This window comes from Dermacentor variabilis, chromosome 6 (genome assembly GCF_050947875.1).
Source record: "Dermacentor variabilis isolate Ectoservices chromosome 6, ASM5094787v1, whole genome shotgun sequence".
Lineage (NCBI taxonomy): Eukaryota > Metazoa > Arthropoda > Arachnida > Ixodida > Ixodidae > Dermacentor > Dermacentor variabilis.
In genome coordinates, this window is record NC_134573.1 from 118,670,847 (window position 1) to 118,693,233 (window position 22,387).

At 51.3% G+C, this 22,387-nt stretch overlaps 1 protein-coding gene across 2 annotated transcripts in view; it reads left to right on the forward strand.

The window, feature by feature from the left end:
• The window catches only part of LOC142585112 (trithorax group protein osa-like), a 196,677-nt gene that overhangs the window by 129,784 nt on the left and 44,506 nt on the right, over positions 1-22,387 (forward strand). The window lies entirely within an intron of this gene.

Sequence of the window (22,387 nt, forward strand, 5' to 3'; positions counted from 1 at the left end):
ATAAGCCTATACGCAAACTCTGTATATGACTCACTTCTGCCTTTCTCATTTTCCCGAAACTTCCGACGGAACGCCTCCGCAGACAGCCGTTACTTTTTTAGCAGACTCGATTTTACTTTGTCGAAATCCTCTGCCTCCTCTCTATCCAAGCGAGCGACTACGTCGGCCGCCTCGCCGGGTAACAAAGTGAGCAAGCGCTGTGGCCACGTTTCCCGAGAGAACCCCTGCTTCTCGCACGTTCGCTCAAAGTTAACCAGGAACAAACCAATGTCCTCTCCAAGCTTAAACGGCCGCATCAGGTCAGTCATTTTGAACAATACTCGTTCTCCTGCACCGTGTGCCTGACTTCCATTACGAGCGCGTTCCATCTCTACCTCGAGACGCTTCATTTCCAAAGCGTGTTGACGCTCTTCTTTTTCTTTCTGTTCTTTAAGTTCGCGCTCCCGTTTCTCTTTTTGCTCTTTAAGTTCGCGCTCTTGTTTCTCTTTTTGCTCTTTAAGTTCGCGCTCCTGTCTTTTTGACCTCTCCTCAATAGTCTCAAGGCATTCCGACAGCTCGTCATCCTCAGCCTCTAACTCAAGAATAGCCTTTAGCAGTTCAGGTTTCCTGAGTTTGTCCGAGACATCCAGACCCAACTCTCTTGCAAGCTCCAACAATTTCGGTTTGCGCAACGACTTCAAATCCATGGCTGCTCTGAATGCTGCTTTCTCTACTGCTTACTATTGTCTTGCCGCAAACTAACCCGGCAGCAACGACAACCACAATTACCAGCTCTGTTTCTGACACTAACAAAAAGCCTGGCAAAGCTCAGAAGAAGAAAGTCCCGCACTCACCAAACCTCGCAGGCAGGAATTCCGCGCAGTCGTTCCGCTGCAGGCAACCAGTCGTCACACAGGGCTCGTTGCACTGCTCCCGGATCGTCGTTGAGCTGCTCAGCATACCGTCAACTGCATCTCTTCGCTGCTGGCCTCCGTTGTCGCGATCTCGCCGCTGGCAGACAGTTGTTTGAAGTCGTAGGCGATCTCACCGCTGCCAACCAGATGTTTGGATCGGACTGCTGGTACGATCTGTTGGGAACTCGGCGCTGACGCCCGTGGTTGTACCTGGGTCGCAAGCCCCAAGGGTAGCGTTGGCCTGGCGGCCTGGGGTACAACTGCAAGCATCCGAAGGTCCCGGCAAAGCATGAGTCGACTGGTAACAACGATACAACTTGTTTATTTTAACATCGCAAAGAGTTGGCGGTCAGGTTGACCGAAGTAGAGAGACGGGAGAGCACTTCACTCAGCAGAAGAAATCGGAGCCCTCCCTTTTGGCGTCCGGGGGCAGCTGTTTTTATACTCTCGCAGTTGAGGGCAAGAAGGAACCCCTCAAAAGACGAGCACGTGAATGTACAATGGGCTAATGGTGACGCACACTGTCGTAGCGATGCCGTAGCACCATGTCGAGCACGATCTCGTAGCACCCTGTCGTGGCGCTGCCGGTCGGACACAATGACTGTAACGAGAAGATGGTCCCTGCTTTGGCATCGCCTGTTTCGGGCATAATGACTGGAACGAGATCCCTGCTTTGGCATCGCCTGTTTCGGGCCCAATAACTGGAATGAGATCCCTGCTTTGGCATCGCCTGTTTCGGGCACAATGACTGGAACGAGATCCCTGCTTTGGCATCGCCTGTTTCGGGCCCAATAACTGGAATGAGATCCCTGCTTTGGCATCGCCTGTTTCGGGCACAATGACTGGAATGCGAGGATGATCCCTAGGCGGTCGCCTCGCCGCAGTCGCGCCTGGAAACACCTGGCGATGAGTGTTGCGGTGACGACGATCGGGCCAAAATGTCCGCCGCCCCGCCGCAGTCGCGCCGGCAAAACCACGTGTCGCAGGCGAAACGCAACACCGTTCGTACCTCTACTAGGCTGGTAATGCCTGCGCATTGAGAGGTAAATATTTGTCTGTAACCGGCAATACAAGCGTATGCCGCAAGACCAAACAAAGCAGCACGGGCAAAGTTGTGCGTAAGCGGACACGTATACCTGTCTAATAAATCCTCTATCTATCATCAACGCGTCATCTATATATGGGACCCTGGGCATGAAAATCTTATATATTCTCTTGAGCTTATACAAAATAACTCCCTTCGCTTCATTTTTTTTTTCATATTACAACCCTACTGCAAGTATCACAGCCATGAAAACTAACCTTTCGCTCCCATCTTTAAAATCTCGTCGCCTCACTCTATTCCACAAGGTATATCATCACGTCACGCTACATGATGATCTTATTTCACCACCGGAATACATCTCCCATCTCACTGATCATCGGCACAAGGTTGGCATCCAAAAGTGCGAAACTAAAGCTTGTTTTCAGTCATACCTTCCCCAGACATCTGTCGAATGGAACCGCCTCCCTCCCTATATTGCAGCCATTGAGGATAATCAACGATTTCGTGATGCACTAACCTTTGTTTGTTTTGGAGAATGTTGAAATTATGTTCTAACAAAATTCACTGTATTGTACTTATTGTCTTTGTAACCTATATTACCCACTCCCCTCTGTAATGCCTTTGGCCCTGAGGGTATAATAAATAAATAAATAAAATAAATCTATATATGTCCAAGCACGACAATGCGGTCGTGATGCTAAACAGCCGCGTATACTAAAATTTACCGGGAACCGCCCATAGACTGCGCAAACTTGTACGAAGCTCCGGTAGTCATGTGCTTGTGCGAGTTTTGGTTTGCAGGAAAGCTAAAAATTAGCCGCGTGTATTCATGCTTCGCTGCTAGTTACGCGTAAGCACAAGTGTGATGGGGCAACTTAAGTACACGCAAAGAAGAAAGCACATTTTTTTGCGTGGCTGTCGTGAAGAGGCGCACTGTTTTGACCCTCTTAAATTCTGTGAGAAAAGCACGGGGCACACCGACTTCACATTTCGAACAAGGGTCCGTGTAATCTTGGCACTTACGTCTAACTGCAAAACAACTTTGGACAACAATATGCACAAGCCGACGTCGTCTTCATCAATACTTCTTTTTGGGCGAGTTGGTTCATCTTGAAACATATGGGTAACTGTGCAAACAGACGAGCACAAGAAGGGAGAGACAGCGCTTGTGTGTGCGTGTCTACATTCTTGTGGTCGTCTGTTTGCGCTGTTACCGATATGTTTCAAGATGTCGTCTTGAAGAGGCTGTGTTGTAATCATAAGCATCTGAGATTCGAAATCGTTTCAACTTGTGTCCAGTAACTTCATTATTTGAATATAAGAACAAATGGAAATAAATTTACACTATAAATATTGCATTCTCTTTGCCTGGCAGAAGCTAAATGTTGTCATTACGGAGATTATATTGGCAAAGTGAGCAACCACATTTTGCACACATCTTGGGAGTTTGCAGCACTGAATATCTGAAAGAGATTATTCGATCAAATTTGATTGTGCATCCCAGCAGAAAAGGATGCACAGAAAGGCAGGGAGATTAACCAGAGGTAGTGGAAGGGTTAAGGGGGATAAAAAAAGAGAGATGAGCACGAACAAACCACGTACGCTATAGAGCGGTAAGGGGCGGCGTTTTAAAGTCTATCGTGAAGCCCCGTAGACCGCAGGAACCTTAATAAGGCTAATAAGGCATCAGCGCGCAGGTCCTTTGGGAGTACTGACCTAAAGCTTTGAGTTCTGATAGTGTACGATTGTCCAACTGGTCCATTACTCTGCGCATCACTTGTCTCTGGGCGCTAAACCGCTGGCAGAAACAGATAACATGTGCGAGTGTCCCATCGCTTTTGCATGTGTCGCACGTGGGGCTGTTGGCCATTGCAATAAGGAACCAGATAAAATCGGCAACATTAATGTTGCCGATAGCGTCACTGTGTGCGACCACCCCACCCCGACTGAAGTGGTTAAGCGCTGTGGGTTCCGAGCATCCAGTACACGAGTCGATGCGCTTGCGGGAATTTCTACTGGATTGCGCGAGAACTGATAATTTGTCTTTGTTGTTGACAGCTCGTAAAGCGGGAACGGATTCGCAAAGACTGTTTACGGGGCTGCTTCATTTGACGTGCCTATGGGCAGCAGATACTTCTCGGAAAATGTGCTTCTTAGTGTTCTAGCAAGCAAGACCTCGCAAATCAGTCTAGATACTATCGACGTTACGTGGAGGAATGGAGTGAGCAATGGAGTGAAGGAGCTGTGCTGCTGGAAGGAAAGAAAACATCTGCGGACGCCCGTGTGGTTGGCCGTACCACCTGCCTTGAGACGGAATCACCTGCCGCCGCAAAGCGCCGGCGGTGGTAGAGGGCGGGCAGAACTGGCTTCGCCGTCGGGGTTGTCGAGTGGCTTTGTGGATACGCACTGCCGGGATTGCGCTCCGTTGACGTAATCAAGGAGGTGATGTAATCAAGGACGACTGGAGACGGCATAGTCGCTGTAGCCTTTAAAGCGAAACTTTCTTGGCCAACCCTCACGGACTAGTTCACTCGCTGGCCGTGGCTGCTGGCTGCCGCTAGATTTGAAGATAAACATGCACATGTTTTATTTTTATTTATTTTTATTTCTATAGTACCTTATTGTCAATGTTATCGACAAGTTATTGCTGCATTAGTATTTATTTGTTTGTGATTTTTATGTTGCCATGCGAAAAAGTGTTTCTGTTTCTTCTATTTTGTTCTCCGGGGAGCTGGGAACTAGTCAAGCTGACTTGTCAGCTTTTTTTCCCGCACTCCCTCACTTCATGAGTGAAATAAAGATTATTATTATATTATATTATATTATGTCCGACGGTGGGATTGAACCTCTGCCTCCCGTTACAAACAGCCCGATGCGCCTCAACCATTATGCCATATTCGCACGCATACTTCTCTCGTGCCAACAGCCAAGTAGCTCTTTGATACGATTGGAGCGTGCGTCAGATTCAATTGGACGCACGTGCTCGCTCTCGCTCGAGAGTTTTGTGCGTTCCAATGATTTATACGGATGCTGTGGCCACCGCCTGACGGTTGCGGTGGCGGGGGAGGGGGTCGTTGAAGCCCGCCGCCGCACGTTTTCTCGGTTTGCCGAAGTTTGGCTCAAGCCGATTCCCACGGCGCTGCGAGCTGACTTTCAGGATGACAAGACGCCGTGAAATGACGAGCCGTATGCGAGAAAACGGCGGCTAGCTGTTGCGCATGCTGGAGCTAAGACGCTGTCTAGTTTCACCTCCGCGTTTCCGGTTTCAGACAGCTCTCTACTTGTGTAATTGTAGCGCTATGGTGAAACTTGGGACCCGTCGAGTGCCACTTGCTGATACAACTTGCTCTGTTTGACGGAGTACTCGTTCTCTGCTTCCCTGTTTAGTGTTCTGCAGCGAAGTAAAATCGAATTCCCGTTCATGTTCACACCTCTGAGATACGACTCACGTGACTTGCGTGTCTGGTGCTTTTCGTGGAAATCGGCACCAGTTGCGGCGCGGGTGATGAGGGGTTGTGCAAACGGCGAGTATATTGGGTGTGGCATTAGTCACGCCACCGTTGCCAGCGAAACGCTGCACGGACTTCCGGTAGAAAAGCTCGCGTGCCGTTTGCGTTCGTAAGCTAATTAACTTGTGCCGAGAAGTCGGGGTGGTGAACGATTGCGGAGCTCGTAACTGTTCTGTAGTCGGATACAACTTAAGTATGCAGTGACGCCCCGCCTACGCCCTCATAACCACCAGCCACTGTTCCTCCGCGAGGCTGGAAATAGTTCGTACTGCAAACTTTGCCCGCTATTTAAAAAATGCGGTAGCCGCAAAAATAAGATAAGCGCGTAATTTTATACGTTTTTACTCGGGTATTATAGTGGCGCGGTGAAAGCCTAATTCTTTATTGAACTGAAATAGAACGCTTGCTCCGCTGCAACTTATTGTCAAGTTTCACTTCAGTTGGCACGAAGTTTCACGAGTAAAGCGGGCTCAGCAGTGAAATGAACTGTACCGCGAACTTTAGAAGAGTGAAATTCTCAGACTCCATACACTTCGTCGCTCCTCATCGCTTCCGCCAGTGAAAACGATCAACAACAGCAGACGTTCCGATTGTCTCAAGTACGACGCCATTTTGAAAAGGTCGCCTGACGATCATTTTGTGTGCTTCCGTGATTGGCTGGCGGATTAACACAATCCCGCGCGGTCCGTATGCCTTGGTTGCCAACTGCTGTATTTATTTTTTAAAGTTTTATCCTACTATACGTATATGCACCGCGTGGCCGAGGGTGTCACTTTGCCAGTGCGCCACCACCGAGCCGTTGCGTGAATCTACACCCGCCTCGGTGGGCGCGTGGCCGTGGAGTTCTGCTGCTGGACACAAGGTCACTGGTTCGATTCCCGACCGTGGCGGCCGCATTCCTACGAGGCCGACATACGCAAGAACGCTCACGTACCGTGCTTTGGTTGCACGTTACTTCGCGTGACCCGAGTTAGCCCGGAGCCGTCCGCTATGGCTTCCCTCCTGCACCCAAGTGTGCAGTTTCGGGATTCCAAACTCCGCAGTTTCACTGAATTTGCGTTCAGGCGTGCGTGCGCGTGCTCGCAGGACTGTTCAGTGCAGTAAGGCGCTTCAGACTTGTCTTTGCATCACGGCTTTCGCTGCGTGACGCAGCGTTTGCGGTCTGCTTCCATTTGTTTTACGTAATTTCGAACGAGACTCTGACGTTCTTTACTGACGTTCGTTGTGTAGCTGACTGCAGAAGTTTTGAGAGCACGGATTTCACGAAGTGAAATTTCTTTGTGCGAACCCGGTTGATCATGTGGGGAAGTGTCGACTGCACTTTTAGATTGGCAGGCGTGTTAGCTGGCTGCGAAAAAAATTCCGTCTCCCTCTGTTGATTTCGCGCACACCGTATTTCGAAATACTTTTGCGATTGTCATTACATAGCATCGCTTTCTGCTTGGTTAGCTTCGACACTTCCAAAGTACGATGACTGGTTTCGTCTGAAACAAGACGTAAATGTGGTTTGATGCGGTGTGCCACCTAAATTTGTTCGCATTTGTTTCAATAGACTCTTACTGCGTGGCGCTGGAACTCTTAAATTTAGTTTGCCGTGCGATGGATAATCGGAATCATTTCGCAACACTTTGAACGGCGACCGTAGCGCTTGCAATATCTACCGATGCCTGTTTTGTCGGTGCGCGCTCTTCCTGCTATTGCTCAATATGCGAAATGAACCAGCTTCGTCGACGAACGGTGTAATAAAAGGAGGGGAGAGGCTTGGGGAGGAGGAGGAGGAGGAGGCACCTGGGCATTCCTTTTGAGAGCTTCCGGAAGGAAAAGTGGTGTGGCGTCCGTGGCCTTTCTACGGAGGAAATAATGAACGCCGCAGAAGGCGCGCGTATGTATAACGGGGCAGAGCGGCGATAACGATCGCAGCTCGCGCCGCGGCGCCGGCGGTGTGCGTTAGTTTGTGCGGCCCCAAATAAGCGATCGTTTCGCCGCCGTGCCACCCCTCTCCGTGCCTCGCGCGAAACCTTCCTGGAAATGAGTGAATGGATGACGTCTACGCGACGGCCGCTTTGTACTCCGCTTACTACGACGGAGGAGAACGCCCGTTTCGAACCTGCATCGCCTTTGCGGCGTCTTGCGGATAGGAAGGCACACACGGGAGGAATCGCCAACGCCTTTTCTTCTTCTTTTTGGGCTAGATTGTTTACTTCCCTCGCTGCCGGTTTTCAACGTGTTGTTTGATGTGGCTGCTTTACACGTCTCGTCGATACACTTTCGTCGCAGTCTGAGCCGTCTCTGTCCACCTGCATCGCTTGCTTTTTTCTTTGGCAAGCGCACCGTTTTGAAGCGTCGGTGTAGTTCTTTTCATGTGTGCGTATGTTCGGTTCGTTTTCCTGGTCCTACCCGAAACCGCCCGTCTCTTTTAAATCTTCCCAAGTCCTTCGTTCCCGCTTTTCTTTTTATCTTCACGTTCTCCGCGTACTTGCCGTTTCGCTCTCGTGTTCCCCGGCGCTGCTGGTTCGGCAGCAGACGGCACGTTTTATTGCCTTCTGGATTTCTCTTAGGCTTTGCGTGGTACGCCACGGGTACTTTAGTTTTTCTCTTTGTTGTTATCGATTTCGCTGGTGCTTTTCATTTAATCGCGACCTTGTTGTTCCAACTTTTGTATTCACGTCCGTCGCCGCCGCCGCTTCTTATACTCTCTCTTTGTTTTTCTTTGTCTTTCTTTCTATCTCGCTTCTTTCGAAGAACGGTCGCGCCCAACGCTATTGTTTCGATTTTCTTTCTTGTTTTCTTCCACTCGTGGTTTCGCGGCCTTGTTTTCATTTGGGAGGGAGCACTTCGGTAGATCGCGCGGCACGATCATTTTTCATGGCGGCATGTTTCGCTTTCACTTTCGGATCGTCGCTTTTTTTTCTTTCTCTGTGGGTGTGTGTGTGTGTGCGCGTTCCCCATCTTGTACCGGTCGTTGTCGTCGCGATTCTGCCCGGTAGGTGAGTAAACGTGGTCTTGCGCCGGCTGCCGCCTTCTTTTGTAATTGGAGCGACCGGCCTCCTCCTTTCGGTCGTCTTTTCTATTCCTTCCGTGTCTCGCCGCCTTTTAATGCTCTCGTTTCGCCGGTGTGTGTTTGCTTTCGCTCTACTGCTCTCGTCGTGATATATATATACGCTACGCGATAGAGGAGGACCCGTGGCCACACGAGAGGCTTACGGGGGGGGGGGAGCCTCCCCCCGCACTTTCTCGCTCCTTCCTTTCCATTCAGCGCGTCGGTGGTTCAGTCAGGCTTTTTTGTGTGATTAGTTAGTAGTACGGTGCGGCGCGCGTCGGCGCGTGCGTCTCTTCAGTGCCGTGCGTGACGCTGCGTGCTGGCAGACGATCAACTTTCGCGCTCATTGTCTCTTTATGACCCCCCCCCCCCTTCACCGTGTGCGGACTCCCCCTCGCTTTCTTTCTTTCTTTTTTTCTCTTGCTACTGTTGTGCTAGACGGCGACGGCATTTGACGGGCGTCCCCTTGAAGGGAGGTGAACGAACGCCCTTCCCCTGGCGCGCACGTGTTTCGAGTGAGCTCTTCGACGGCGTTTAGATGAGTCTCTCTGACGGCGTGTTTATCGAGTGCCGCGCTTGTTTTGCGGTCGTGTATGCATGGACGATGTTTCGTCGGGTGCTTCGAGTTTTCTTGTTTCGTATTCAGCCTTTTCACAAGTTCGTAAAGGAATCGCAAAGTTTCCATCCTTAATATTTTGCGGCACTTTTAACATATATCGCGCATGCGTGCTCTTCCATTTTCCCCCCCATTCGTTCTTCAGCATTGTAGTTGTTGGAGGGAGGGGGGATGGCAAAAGGGACGGCTGGTGCGGGCACGAGGTCTGCGTTCGCTCGACGCCGGCTGCGCCGGGAACCGCGAGCGTGCGTGTGTTCCCTCTACTCGACGGGGAAAAAAAGCCCACCCGGCTTCGGCGAACGAACGAACGGGCGGCGGGAGAGAAGCGCGCTGCGCAGCAGCAGCGACCGCCGCCGCAGCAACGAGGGGAGCTGCCTGGCGCGCCGGCGGCGGCCCCGGCAACGCGCACACATTTCGCCCGAGCAAGCCAGCAGCCGCCGGCGAGCGAGAGCGCGTTAGCGACGGAAGAGCGCGAGGGAGCCTGCCGCCGCCGCCGACCGACCGAGCCTGCCTGCTTGGCCTCGTCGCCGGCGCTGCCAGCAGCCGCCGGCGAACGCCGAACCGAGGAACTCGGTGCCCCAACATGGCCGCCGAACGTGCTCGCTGCCCGGGAAGGAGACCGCCGTGAAACGGCGCCCACGGCCGCCGACCACGCGTCATGTACGAGACGGCGCGACGTCGGGTCGAACTGGACTTCGGCGGCAGCCCCGCGTGGCGCCGTCGCCCCAACGTACGTGTGCTGCTGCTCCCCTTCGCTCGCTGCCGCGCCGTTCCTTTTGTCTAGTCTGCGTCTCTCCTTTTTCTTTTCTTTTTCCGTCGACGACGTGCTTTCTTTTCGTCTCCTTCGTACTGCCTGCCCGCCTCTGCAGAAGTCGTGCACGGATAGCGAAGACGTAGTTGTGAGGCTTGAAGTTCTCGCGTATGGACGGCGGTGGTTCCGAGTCCCCTGACCTAACTTTCCTTTTTCTACCCAGCACTGCCGGTATGGATCGCCCCGTCTGCGTCAAGACCCGCTCCATTCTCGCATTGATACCAACGTGATCCACGCGCGAATGTTCCACATAAAGCGAAGGGATGGTCTCCCGTTCTCTTCCCTTTTCGTACATACTTGCTGTTCGTAATTTGTTTCCTGTTTATTCATTTTTTTCGAGTTACCCTCCCCTCTCCCTTTTTTTTTTCTCTGCCTTTGCGATTCCTTTTTGGCGGGTCGGGCAGTTTCGCTCGGTTGCGTAGAGAAGCGGGCGTAGTTGCAGGTCGCTGAATCGGCTGCTTGCCCAGCGCCATCTGGAGGCGGCAAAGGGCGAGGGATTTTCTGGGTGCGGGAGAGGGTAGGCGGAAACTGCCGCGACGCGAGCGCCGCTGCTCGGCTGCTCTCCCCCCTACGGTCGTGATGGCGGCGCCCTTCCGGCGCAGCGCTGCGGCCTCGTCGGAGCGGCGGCTCTGCTGCGCGCCTTGTCGGCTCGCCCGTTGCTCGAGGACGGCCCCACCACGTATGCGTTGTTTGTCCCGCGAGGAGCCGGCAGCCTCTTGCTGCGCCTTTTTTTTCCTCACCAGTTTCCTCGTATCCATCGGCGCCGCCGAACTGCGGACTCGTTTTCCTAGTTTCGCGCGTTTCCTTCCGGCCGTTTGATGTCCTGCCTGGAGTACCGCCGCGTCCTTCCGTTCTCTGCGCTGTCCGGAATCGGCGTTCCTCCTTCGTCGCCGTTCGCACGCAGCCGACCTTTCGGAGATGGGCTCGTTCGCAGAGGCCAACTGGTGAGTCGGCTTCCGAGGCCGCTTTGTTTCCCCATGTTCCAGCTAGACTAGGGAGAGGCACGAAAAAAAAAAAAAAAGAAGCATGGTTGATACCTTGTTCTGTGCATGGTATCCCGGCTTGCTGTTTACGCCTTTGAGTAATCGTTTTAGTCCGCTACTTCGCTTGTGTATCGTGCTGCTGAACTATATTGTTGTTCATATGCTCGTTAATATTATAAGATGGCCATCATGCTTTTTCGCCGATCGGAAACATAGCGAGTTTATACGAGTTCTAATGTTTGTAGGATCGGCCATTGGAATGTGCTGTCTTCTTCTTTACAGATGTTTTTCCGAGGTTCTCGCGCACAACTTACCCTACGTAAATGCTGTGTGTGCGCACAAGAAGCGCACTTTGAAGGCGTTGGCATATTTTGGACGCGCCTTGAATTTACTTCTCCCGTTTGCCTTACGTTGCCGCAGCATAAGGACAGGACAAGAGAATTCACGTGGCTACTATGCGTGAAGTGTGCTGTGATCGTGGTTGCTGATGTCTGGATGAACCTTTTAATACGGCTGGACAGCTACACAGCGCCCTAGCCGATGCATTATGTACAAATAATCATATAAGACAGAAAAGTTAGACATAGTCCCCATGTATGGAGCCAGTGCCAGCGTATCTCTAGCGCCCCGCTCAGGCAGGCCTTAAAGAATACGGAGTTCTAAACTTTTGGGCACGCAAACTTTCGGGACTCAAACCGCAGGGCTTAAAAACAATGAAAAAAATGTATACAAAACGCAAAAGCGGAACATAGGAGCGCACGCAGGACGTGGCGTCTTGGGTGCGCAATTTCCTAAACTCCCTAATAACGAAGTAGTGAAGCACGTACTGAGACGCATAGTCGCTGCAGTTAGCAGCAGTTAGGACGAGTGTGCGCCACTTCACCAAGTCAAGGCGTCTCGAAGCATCGCTGAAAAATCCGCTCACTCTTTCAAATATATTTCGTTCGAAGTGTCTAGGGAGTAAAACGAAGATATGACAGTTGGCAGAGAAAGGTGAAGCGTCTGCAAAGATTGCTGAGAATATAAAAAGGTCAGTGCAAATAACAGAATAAAACATAAGTCTAGATATTGAAAGCACTGTAGCAGTCGAGGAAAAAAAAGAACGTTGATAACAGATTCCGTTTCAACCTCGCAGCTAGAGCTCTCAGCAGGAAAACGCAAATAGAAATGTTAAATGTCGTCCTCTCTCTCTCTCTCTCTCTCTCTCTCTCTCTCTCTCTCTCTCTCTCTCTCTCTCTCTCTCTCTCTCTCTCTCGCTCACTAGAGTACTGCGTTTTCTCTCGGATGCTGCTGCATACAAATAACCCTCTCGGAACTCCCAGAGCCGGTTGACTGGCCCTTGGGTTCTAACTTCATGCCGCTTATATTGTACCTTCCGATGAGTTATGCCTTAAAGGAGTACTGATATGAGATTTTCAACTTTTCATTATTTGCGTTAAATAAAGATAATCGAACGCGAAAGCCTAGAAGTAATGTTGGCAATGGCAAGCATGACTAGCTGCTAAACATTTTATTTTCTACAACGTCACTTCGTTTTCAATTAGCTTTCGTTTTGTTTTGTGTATGAGCACAAATTATTCGCGACATTTAGGCGCTCGCTCCAGCTAGCTCGGTCTTCTTCTATGCCGTGACTTGGAGGTTGCTGCACGACGAATATGAACATAATATATATATATATATATATATATATATATATATATATATATATATATATATATATATACACACACACATCCCCAACTCCGCGCGAAACCCCGATATCGGACTTCTGCAAACGTCATTTCTTAGAGAATCGGAAGGCGACAAATTTCACAAGTGAGCTTAAGTACAGCTTACGTGAGATTGTTACCCTACGAGGGTTTTTGCAGAAGTGCTACTCCGAACGTGCAGCGTGTTTCAGAGCAGTGTATAACGCATACATTTTGATCGCTTTAGATCTCCCCATAGGTGCATGCAGATTTTTTTAAAAGAAAAAATGATGGCAGAAATAGTAATAATAATAGATCAGGTGTCTATATAGTCGCTAGATTATTTTAGTTGCATATCAAAGTACGGTGCAGTGCGCGCTGAACAGAATCTAGCGTGGCAGCGAAGTGCCGTTTTTTTTCTTTCTTTTGTTTTCTTTCATTAGAGCTCTGGTGCGTAATCGGCTCGATAGCAAAATTAGTGGTGATCGTTCGCACAATGTTTTGATACTTTTGGCTCGAGATTACGCGTGCATTATCGCGGCACGTGGTTAGTAACCGGAGGTAAGCAGCAGCGGTAGCGGAATTGTGTGTGACGCTGTGCGCGACGTTGGCGTCCATAATATCGAGCAGGCGATTATGGTCGCCTTTGCCTTTGCTGGTCTCCTTTGCTTCCTGTGTTGCGCCTGTTTGCGCGTTTGCTGGTCTTTGTTTCCTGTGTTGAGATTCTTCGCAGTTAAGTAATCTTGGTACCGCCCCCCCCCCCCGACTCTTTATTTTATGTAATGTTTATTTATTTACCGAAGCATCGCCCCAAACTGTAGCGTTTCGGACAAACTAAGGTTGAACACTGTTTCGACATGTGTCCACCGGAACCGATGTTCTCGGCAAAGATACGGCTTTAATGCTGTACCGTAAACATGTACGCATGTACCGTTGTACATCTGAATGGTGTGAGAGTGTTCTCTCACGATTACCTTGGAAACCATAGCTTAGTACACTGAGAAAGGGTCGTTAAAAAGGAACACTTATAAGGCCAACTCGGGTGATTTTTCGTTGTCCACTGATCTTCATAAAATTTTGAATATACGTTCTCTTTTGCACTCTGATTATATGTGCCAAACAATATGTCTGCAAGTATGAATTTTAAAAATTTTAAAATACCCTGTGTGTATGACGTCAGAGACTACACCGCCAGTGTCGCGGAAATCGCCGTTGTCTAGTTGGGAAGATCTGTATAATCTCCCTGTGTCGTCAGGAGACATCAGCTTCGCTTCTTTGGCGTTAGCGCCACGTGCACTGCGTGTTTAGCACGGGTTCTGCGTGTTTACATTATGGTAGTGTAAGATCTGACGTCCACTGATCGTGACGTCATACGAAGCAGCTATCCGTTTCAGTTGGTTATCTCGTTTATTGGTTATTTAAAATTGTTGATGAATTTCTAAACAAATTGAACCACCGTACCGCTGACAGGGCTATCGATGCCATTTGAAAATGAAACCATTTTAGTGTGGTTAAAGAAACGCCGAAGTTGCCCTTTAAGCTGTATGTGAAATTGCACGCTGCTCAGTCTTAATGCGAGCGCAGGCTCGGTGCGCCGGAAAGGGAATTTCCAAATGAGAGAGAGAGAGAGAGAGAGAGAGAGAGAGAGAGAGAGAGAGAGAGAGAGAGGAACGAAAGATGGGCAGCGGCATCACGTCATAGGTTTTGACATCTTGTCGAAGCCTTACTGGCTGTTCATAAATGAACAACCAAATAAGGGAAGGGGATTATTCAATACATAACGAGATAAAAAAAAAAAAAAGCTTTCGTCGTAGACATATTTTCCGCCAGAAGGAGCCAAATGTGTGATATGAGGAGTCGGTGGGGGTCACTTGGTTTTAGTCAGCGTTGTGGCGTGGGCGCACAATTCAATGCGTCCATTGTAGCCGTTAACTTAACGGAGTGAGCGCTTTTTGAAAGTTTACCTGTGTATGTGGATCTGCTTTGGCATTCTCTAGTTTCTCTTTGGTGAAGGTGTGAGGCTGCGGGTGATCGTTAAGTACCTGCTTTTGCTCGAGAAGATCCGAGAAACTGACCGCCGTTGAGGTTCTACTAATCGTTGAGTTGGTCGTGCTTTTCCTGGCCAGCTTTATGGCGTCGTCTTAATTTCGTTCCCGCACAAACGTACATCTCAGTGCGGTCACACAGGGAAGTCGTGCAGATGGCCAGCATCTCGACGGAGTCGTTTCCGGTTTAGGACCTGTTTCTCTCTTCCATTTGCATTTGAAATGGGAGTGTTCCAGATTGGTATTGTGCGTTAAACCGTGCTGTTTTTCTCTTTTCACCCCATCTCGCTGCCTTGCTCTCGGTGCTTCTTGCATTTCTACGTGCAGTCTTTTTTTGGTTTTTTTTTTACCGTGTCGTTACTTGTATGGTAAAAGGACACTAACGACATACTAAATTAATCTGGACTTATGGAGTATTCTTTCGAAGCTATACTTTCCATAGTTTCGCTTTAATAGGTCGATTATAATAGGCTAACTGCGTCAGCGCGACGTCGTGGATTTCATACTACTATTCGTATTTTCGCTGCTGCGGGTGCAGTAAAATGTTACTGAAACTTAGGGGGATTCTTTTCCGAATCTTTGCCGACAAACAGTTAACTGGGCGTCATGTGACGTCACTGACGCCACTGCGATCTAGTCCGGAAGCTTCGTGGAGGCGTTGCCGTTTGCGACATCGGCGGCTATTTCGGCTCCGTCGGAATAGAATACGGTCGCCGTGGTCGGCAATAGAACCCGCTACCTCGTGCAAGGGCGTCATGGCCACTGAATGCCACCGCGGCTGTGGCTTGTGTACGTTCATAGTAGGGTTCGTTACAGTGCAACGCAAGACAAGGACAAAAGAAGGTATGAAACGACGACACGGCGCTGTTTTATACCTTATTTTGTCCTTGTCTTGTGTTGCGCTGTAACGAACCTTACTGTGAATCCCAACCAACAGGCCCAGCTTGCCGTCTTGATGCACTTGTGTACGTGTTCGCCAACGCTGCGCAAATTAATGTAGCGCGTTTGAAATCTGCTCGTGTTTTTTCCTTAATTTTGAGGGGGAGATGGCCAATTGCGAACACGCGAGCATTGTTTATAGAGGAATAAGTATAGCGCAGCAATCGTTGCGTGGGCCTCTTAAGCCACAACCCTTCGCTCGAAGCGGTGGTTTCCGCAGGAAAGTGGCACAACACCGTTTGACACGTTTCGACGTCGCGTGACGGACTAGCCGTGAACAGCGTTCTCCTCGTTTATTATTTTTTTTTTTCCCCGCAGCTAGCCGCGGCAGTGAAGGCTGCTTCGCGCGGTTTCCTTTCGTCCGTCCGACTGGTTTGGTGTCGCGTGCGCCTCCGGTGTCGTCTCCCTGCGCGAAGCCCGCATGCCGTGTTTGCTCGCGAGGTGCTCAATGGAGTCTTTCTCTGTGGGAGTTCCAGCGCACGCTGCTCCGCAGTGGCTTCTCTCGTGGGCCGCCTTGAGACGCGGTGCCCTGTGAGACTTCCCTTTTAATTCACCCGTTGTGCTTTCTTCTCGGCGAGCGTCCGGTCGCGTTCGTCGGTTATGTCGAGCCTTCGCCATCGGAGCGCGGTCGGCGAAGGTGGCACGGACGGGTATGTCTGGGCTCCCAGTAACCGTTGGTGAAGTAAAACTCTTTTGCTTGGGCTAGTTGGTCCATGCTCGAATGAGTAAAGGCAAGACGCAAAAGACCAGGACTGAAGAAGAACACAAACGACAGGACCGGTGCCGGTCCTGTCGTTTGTGTTCTTCTTCAGTCCTGGTCTTTTGCGCCTTGCCTTTACTCATTCAACCGTTGGTGACAGCGCAGCGACTATACGAACGAGGTTTCAGATTTGGTCGCTAACGGCTTTGCCCCGTAAGGCCTGCTATAATATGAAAGAGCGGTGTGCTTTCTCTTTTATTTGTTCTTTGATGGGAGCTTTACTCGGTTGCACGCACGTGCTCCTGGCTCCAGCATTGCGGTGCGTGTGGGGTTATATACGAGAATACAAGCAGGCGAACGAGAGAGACGCGACGGCGGCGTGGACGAGTCGTTTCTCTCGTTTCCGCGCTGGCAGAGTTCGAGAACGAAAAGCGGAAACGCACGGCGACGACTTTTTTAAATGGGAGCGTAGCGGGATCGGTGAAGCGAACTGCGCCAGCGCTGCTAGCGAGTTGAGCGAAAGAGAGCTTCGGCTGGGGGTCCGTCGACTGTACCTGCAGTGACCGTAAATGGGGGGGGGGGGGGGGAGTTCACAGCGTAGGCATTCCTTGGCCGTGAGTGTCTTCTTTCCACCCAGGAAGTAGCGGCGCGTTGGAGCCGTGAGTGCCCGATACGGCTGTCGGATACTTTGGAGGAAGTCGATATTTGAAGACAAAAAAGAGGGAAAAAAAGAAAATCTTAGGGCGATGTCCGGCATCATTTCTCCTCCAAGCGCATGCGTGCACGCCGAGACGCGTTGTTTCCATCGTGGCCGCCTCTGCCACGATGAATTAACGGGAGAAGGAGTCTGTCTGTCCAAATGGTCGAAGGTGGGAAGGAACCCCAATGTATTGGCGGATGCTTAGTCGTAGTGACAAAGTAGACGGGGCTATCTATAGCTGCGGTGACATGCCGCTTTTCGTCGTAGTACCCGGCCGATAAAAGCGAGAGCTTCGTAAGGGAGAGGGGGATTAGAGCAAACGCGCGTATATACCCCTCCCGCGTTTTTTTCTCTCCCGAACATATCGGCGCGCGGCAAAAGCGCGGTCGCGCGGGCTAATTAATGGGGCGCATTGAGCTGCTTCCCTAATTGGCGCCGGCGAAGGGGCTCGTCGCTTCCGCTAATTGGACGCGCGTGTTTAATGGCTGCGCGCGCGCGCGCCGTCGTGGGCTTGCGTCTTCTTCTTCCGCAGAGTACGCGCGGTGTATTCTCCCCTCCTCCCTGGCACTTGTCGCCCTGCACTTCGGGACTGTTTACCGCGTGCCTTCTTCGCAGCCGAGGGATTTGTTTTGATGCGTATGCTCGCATTGGCGCGTGTTTGGGCAGCACTCCCTCCCTTCCGCGGTTGCTTGCCGCTTTGTCTGCGTCGCGCGCGCAATAATTTGAATGCGAGCAGTGCGACCTTTCGATAAAGGCATCGCGAAATGTGACAGCGCTCGCTTGCGTGAGGTTCTGTGGTGTGAGCGTGAGTAGCGTCACTTGGGAAGAGGAATTAGGTACTTCGACTCGATTTTGTTTGGGACGGCTCCTGTTGTGTGCCCGACGCGTCTTCCTCCGCCGAGGCTGCGTGACGAATGCGTCGCCGTGGTCAGCTACGGCCCGTAGCTTGAGACGCAGGGCAGCTGCTATGCTTTCGTTGCTGAGTGAAGGTGTCGTGCGTTGCTATACGTCATGTGTATTCGCAACACGAAATTCAGTGTGATATTGAAACGGCACCGTGATAAAAGAAGCAAAAGCTTCAACTATTGGCGGTGCTTACATCAGGAATCTCACGTGGTGATTCGCGGCGTTTCTCTCAAATGCCAAGTGCAACGAAATTTCGGACCACATAAAAAGCCTATAGTTCAAAGTAGCGTAGTCATAGAGGAGCCTCCTTGCAAAATTCGACGTTTGAAGTACGGGCGGAAGCATCGCGCCGGAAAGCTCGCAAAAATAGCCGTTTTTTTATACCGGAACTGAAAGAAACGCCGCTGTTAACGCACGCCGTAAGAGGAAGAAATAACTTTGTAGTGTGACGCATGACCGATAGCACGCGCTACCTCGCCATGCTTTCCGAAATAAGCTGGCGCATGCGGCTGCCCACGGCGCGCCGGGAGAGAGAGGGAACGGCGGAGGCGGCATGCTGGAACTTGCATCACACCGACTACTAGCAGGTGCACGCGTCGTCTGCCTAGGGGCCGTTTAGAGGCTGCTAACAAGAAAACGATGCAAATTACCAGCCGCGCCGCTTTGCCAGGATTGCTTTCGTGGTATACACTATTCATTTGTAACAAATTTAGCCAAAGGGAAATTTTGTTCCGGTTGGCCTTTAACGTTTGAGCTAATATTGCGTTTGGTCTGGGTAGAGAGAGCGTTCGTTCCATTTCTCGCTTATTTCCGTTGTTCAATTTTCCTGTTTAAATAGCTGTTGACGCACCGAATTTACAATATTCTAGTATTTGGTTTAAATAAGGCTGTTTCCGGGCACTGAAACTGAAAAAAAATGCCGCTGTGCACGGGCGTGTTCTGATGTAGTACCCTGACCTGCGACGATTCGGACGTGACGGAACATCCAAGTCATCGCCGACGGAACAGATGCTGTCGAACCTTCTGGGTAGTACACCCTCCAAACGTCGGATGCCGCCCGTCTACCGTGATGATTTGCAGATTCTCGCGTGCTGTTTCAGGAGATGCGCTTGAGAAACTCGCGCACGCACACAACACACAATAAGAAAAATAATTTTGGTGGGCTCGCTCGCTTGCGGTCTGTTTTTTTTTTTTTTGCTTCCCTTTAGAAGTAATATCGATTGTAAGTTGACCTGTCCCCCTCCTTCTCTCCCTAGTGCCATCACTGAGGGTCTCGTCACGCTTGCATATGTGTCCTTTTATCCAGCGTTAACCAGTACTGCGCCCATCTATTACGTAAGCGGAGGAGTGGATGCATGTATCAGTCGGCTGTCGGAGCCCCTCGCCGCTCCCGTCTGTCGCCCAAATGCCAACTGGCATTGTCCTTTATGCACGAGTGTGCCCGCCTTTGCAGTTCGTGGAACTGCGGTTGCTGGAAAGGAAGCTGGAAGAGGGAGAGTAACTCTTGCCAGCGCCCTGCAAGAGAGTTGGCTATTGGGCCAGTTGGTACGGGGCACACAGAACGGAAACACCTCAAAGAGCGGTACAAGAAGAAGTACACACTCACGACTAATGTCCCTTGCTTGGTTCGCGGCTCTTGGGTTTCGGCGGTCCTGTTCGACGCTAGTGCCAGCGCAGGCGCCGTTTCGCGAAAACCCGTCTGCGGCCTTGACTGGTTTTGTTGCGAGAAAAAAAAAAAAAAAAAAGAGTGGCCGAAGGAGATGTCACGTTGCCCTCCGCGTGGGCGGCGGCGACCTTTTCTTCTGCGAGGCCCGTTCCCGCAGCGTGTCGTTCGTCTTTCCCCACTACTGTCTCCCGACCTCCCCGACACGTTTGTGGTTTAAGCGCGAGAACGCCGTGTTATTTACCGTGGGGACGTGGTGGGCGCGTACAGCTAGCTCACTGTAACGAGGAGGGAGCCAACGTTACTAGACCAGGAAGTAGTCCAGTAAGGTTGGGGGGAAGCGGCGTGTTCAGGGTGGTGTAGAAAGTCGTGTAGAACGCCGCTCGCCCACCATCGCTTGAATCGGCTGTCACGCGCGATGGATAAGAAATGTACTGAAGCGAAGGGAGAGAATCCTTCGAAATGGAGCCCCGTCTCTGCATTCAAAGCCACGGTGAGCTCTAGGCAACGGTCTCACCTTTCAGTTTTGAGGCTGTTCATAGGCAGAGACACCCTTTTGACTTGCACGTAACTGTTTTCTAACGAAAGCGGCGTTTGTAACAGCCCGTCGCTACTGTGTGTATCTGTGTCTCACTCACTGGCAAAAAAAGGGGGCTGTCATCACGTTGCTGGAGAACATTTCGATTCTGTAACGGTGGTTTCGTAATGAGCGATCGTGCAAAACAGGAGCGCGGACGGTGCCTCTCTCTGTCGGCGCGGACGCAAATTGCCGTTGCCGAAGGGGGGGTGGGGGGGCGAGCGGATCATTAGCTCTGTTTGCGGAGAAGCGGACCGCGAGCCGTTCGCGTGCCGGCCGTTACCGGCGAGATATCGCGTTGCCATCTATCTGCAGGAGCCCCCCACCGCTCTTTGGTTTGTTGTCTTTCTGCCGCCTCGCTGTCTGCGCGGTTCGTTTTCATTCGGCTGATATTTCACACCGGTCCGCAAGGTCGTCCGAACCGAAGGCCGACCGCGAGTGCTGTGCTACAGTCGTGTTGCCCGAAAGAAGTGGTCGTGCAAAAGAACAGCGCCTGTCAGCAAAAACGAAGGAAATGCGCGCAGCCTAAGGAACGGTTAAAAAAAAAAGAAGAAGAGAGAGAAGAAAACGCGAACTGACAACACTGCCGCTATCGGTTGCGATGAAGAGCGCTGTTCGAAAAGGCAACGCCAGAGCCGCACCACCGGGCCGCTGAAAATAGCGAATGGACGGATCATTTACGAGCGCAGCGCCAAGATACGAGAGTTGCAGAGGCGAACAGGAACAACAAAAGGGGGGGGGGGGTGAGGCGCTGACGGTCCAGCGAGAGGCTTTTTTGTTTGTGTGTGTGGGCGTGCATGCATGCGTTTGGGTTCTTGGGTTTGTTGTGCACTTCGGATTCGGTAGGAAAGGGTTTCCTTTCGGCTTGGTTACGTAGTAACGTCGAACTCGGAAGGGCGCTCGCCGCTTTTGCGGAAGGAACCGAGAAAGAAAGAAAAAAAAGAAACGGCCAAATAAATCAGCACGCTGCCACGCGTGGCGGCGTCCGTTTCCTCCCTCTTAGCACGGAAGACCCAGTTCTTTGTTGCTGTAGTGATGCCCTCCTTCTTTCTTTCTCTTTTCTTTTTGTCCCTTCTCTCTCTCTCTCCCTCCGTTCTTGTAGTGCATCGTCTGTGCATGTCGTGTGTAGGATGTCTTGCTCTTTGCATGCATTTGTGCCGCTCCTTTTCTTTATTTTTTTGCTTGGCTCACTGCGGCAGTGCTGTGCTTTTCCTTCCTTTTTGTGTTCTCGCGAGGGAGCTCCACCGGCGAGCGAGCAGATAGGCGCAGCTGCTGTTATCTTTTCTTTTGGCCACCGCGAGACGACGGCGTCTGTGCGTCTGTACCGCGGCGAGAGGGAAGCGTGCGTGCCCGGGCGTTTGAAGAATTCTCCCCGACAGCAGCGCGGCCGCAGCTCCCGATGACGTAATTGGGAAGTCGTTTCCTGATTGTGAATGCGGTGTTATGGGGCTTTCCCCGTCGTCAGTGTTTATGTTCCTTTTTTCTTTTCTCCTTTAAGTGCGGGCGCGCGACGCCGTATGTTTTGATCGGAACGGTTCGCTGGCCGCCGGACAGGTGTTTGAGCGATGGGAAAAACGCGTCCAGGCGTGAAATGGCGCGCGTTCGCGTATGCGCGTGGCTCCGATGTTGCCCCAGTAAAGCGACAAAAACAAGAACAGAATCAGTGCCGCGTGTTTGCGGAAGGTGTAGGTTTCGGAATGGACGGGTGGCAAAAGCGGATATGACAGTAAGAAGTAAAAAGAAAAAAAAAAGTTTTGGAGGACAATGTTTGATCGCCTCGTCCTGCACTGTGTAAATCGACGGGTGCGCTTTAACGTTGACGAAACCCGCCCAACGTTTCCTTTATTTCTTTTTTTTTTTGGGTGGGGGGGGGGGGGTGGTTGACGTCCAGGAGTTCCGTTCCGGCAAGCTGTGGCGTACACCGTTGGCCAGGAGTGTCGCATGTCAGTTGGCAGCTTGACGCCGACAGCGTCCGGAGCCCTATCGAATGGGTTAGAAGGCAGGACGTGGGATAGCTCTGGCTAGAGAGAAACTGCTGGGCCGAGCCCGTGCTTGCACATGTGCGTAGAACGTATCGCCTTCTGTGGAGTCCACTTGCGCGTGTGAAGCAGTCGGAGCTCCGCAACATCGCGTATTCACGCAGTTTGGCCTCAAGAGTTGCCCGAGTCCGGGCGCTCTGTTCTCTACCGACCACATGTTAGCGGATTCCATTCCCGGCCACAGTCCTGCTTGGGCGGAATAAATATAGTCGGATGGGACATCGTGATGCAGA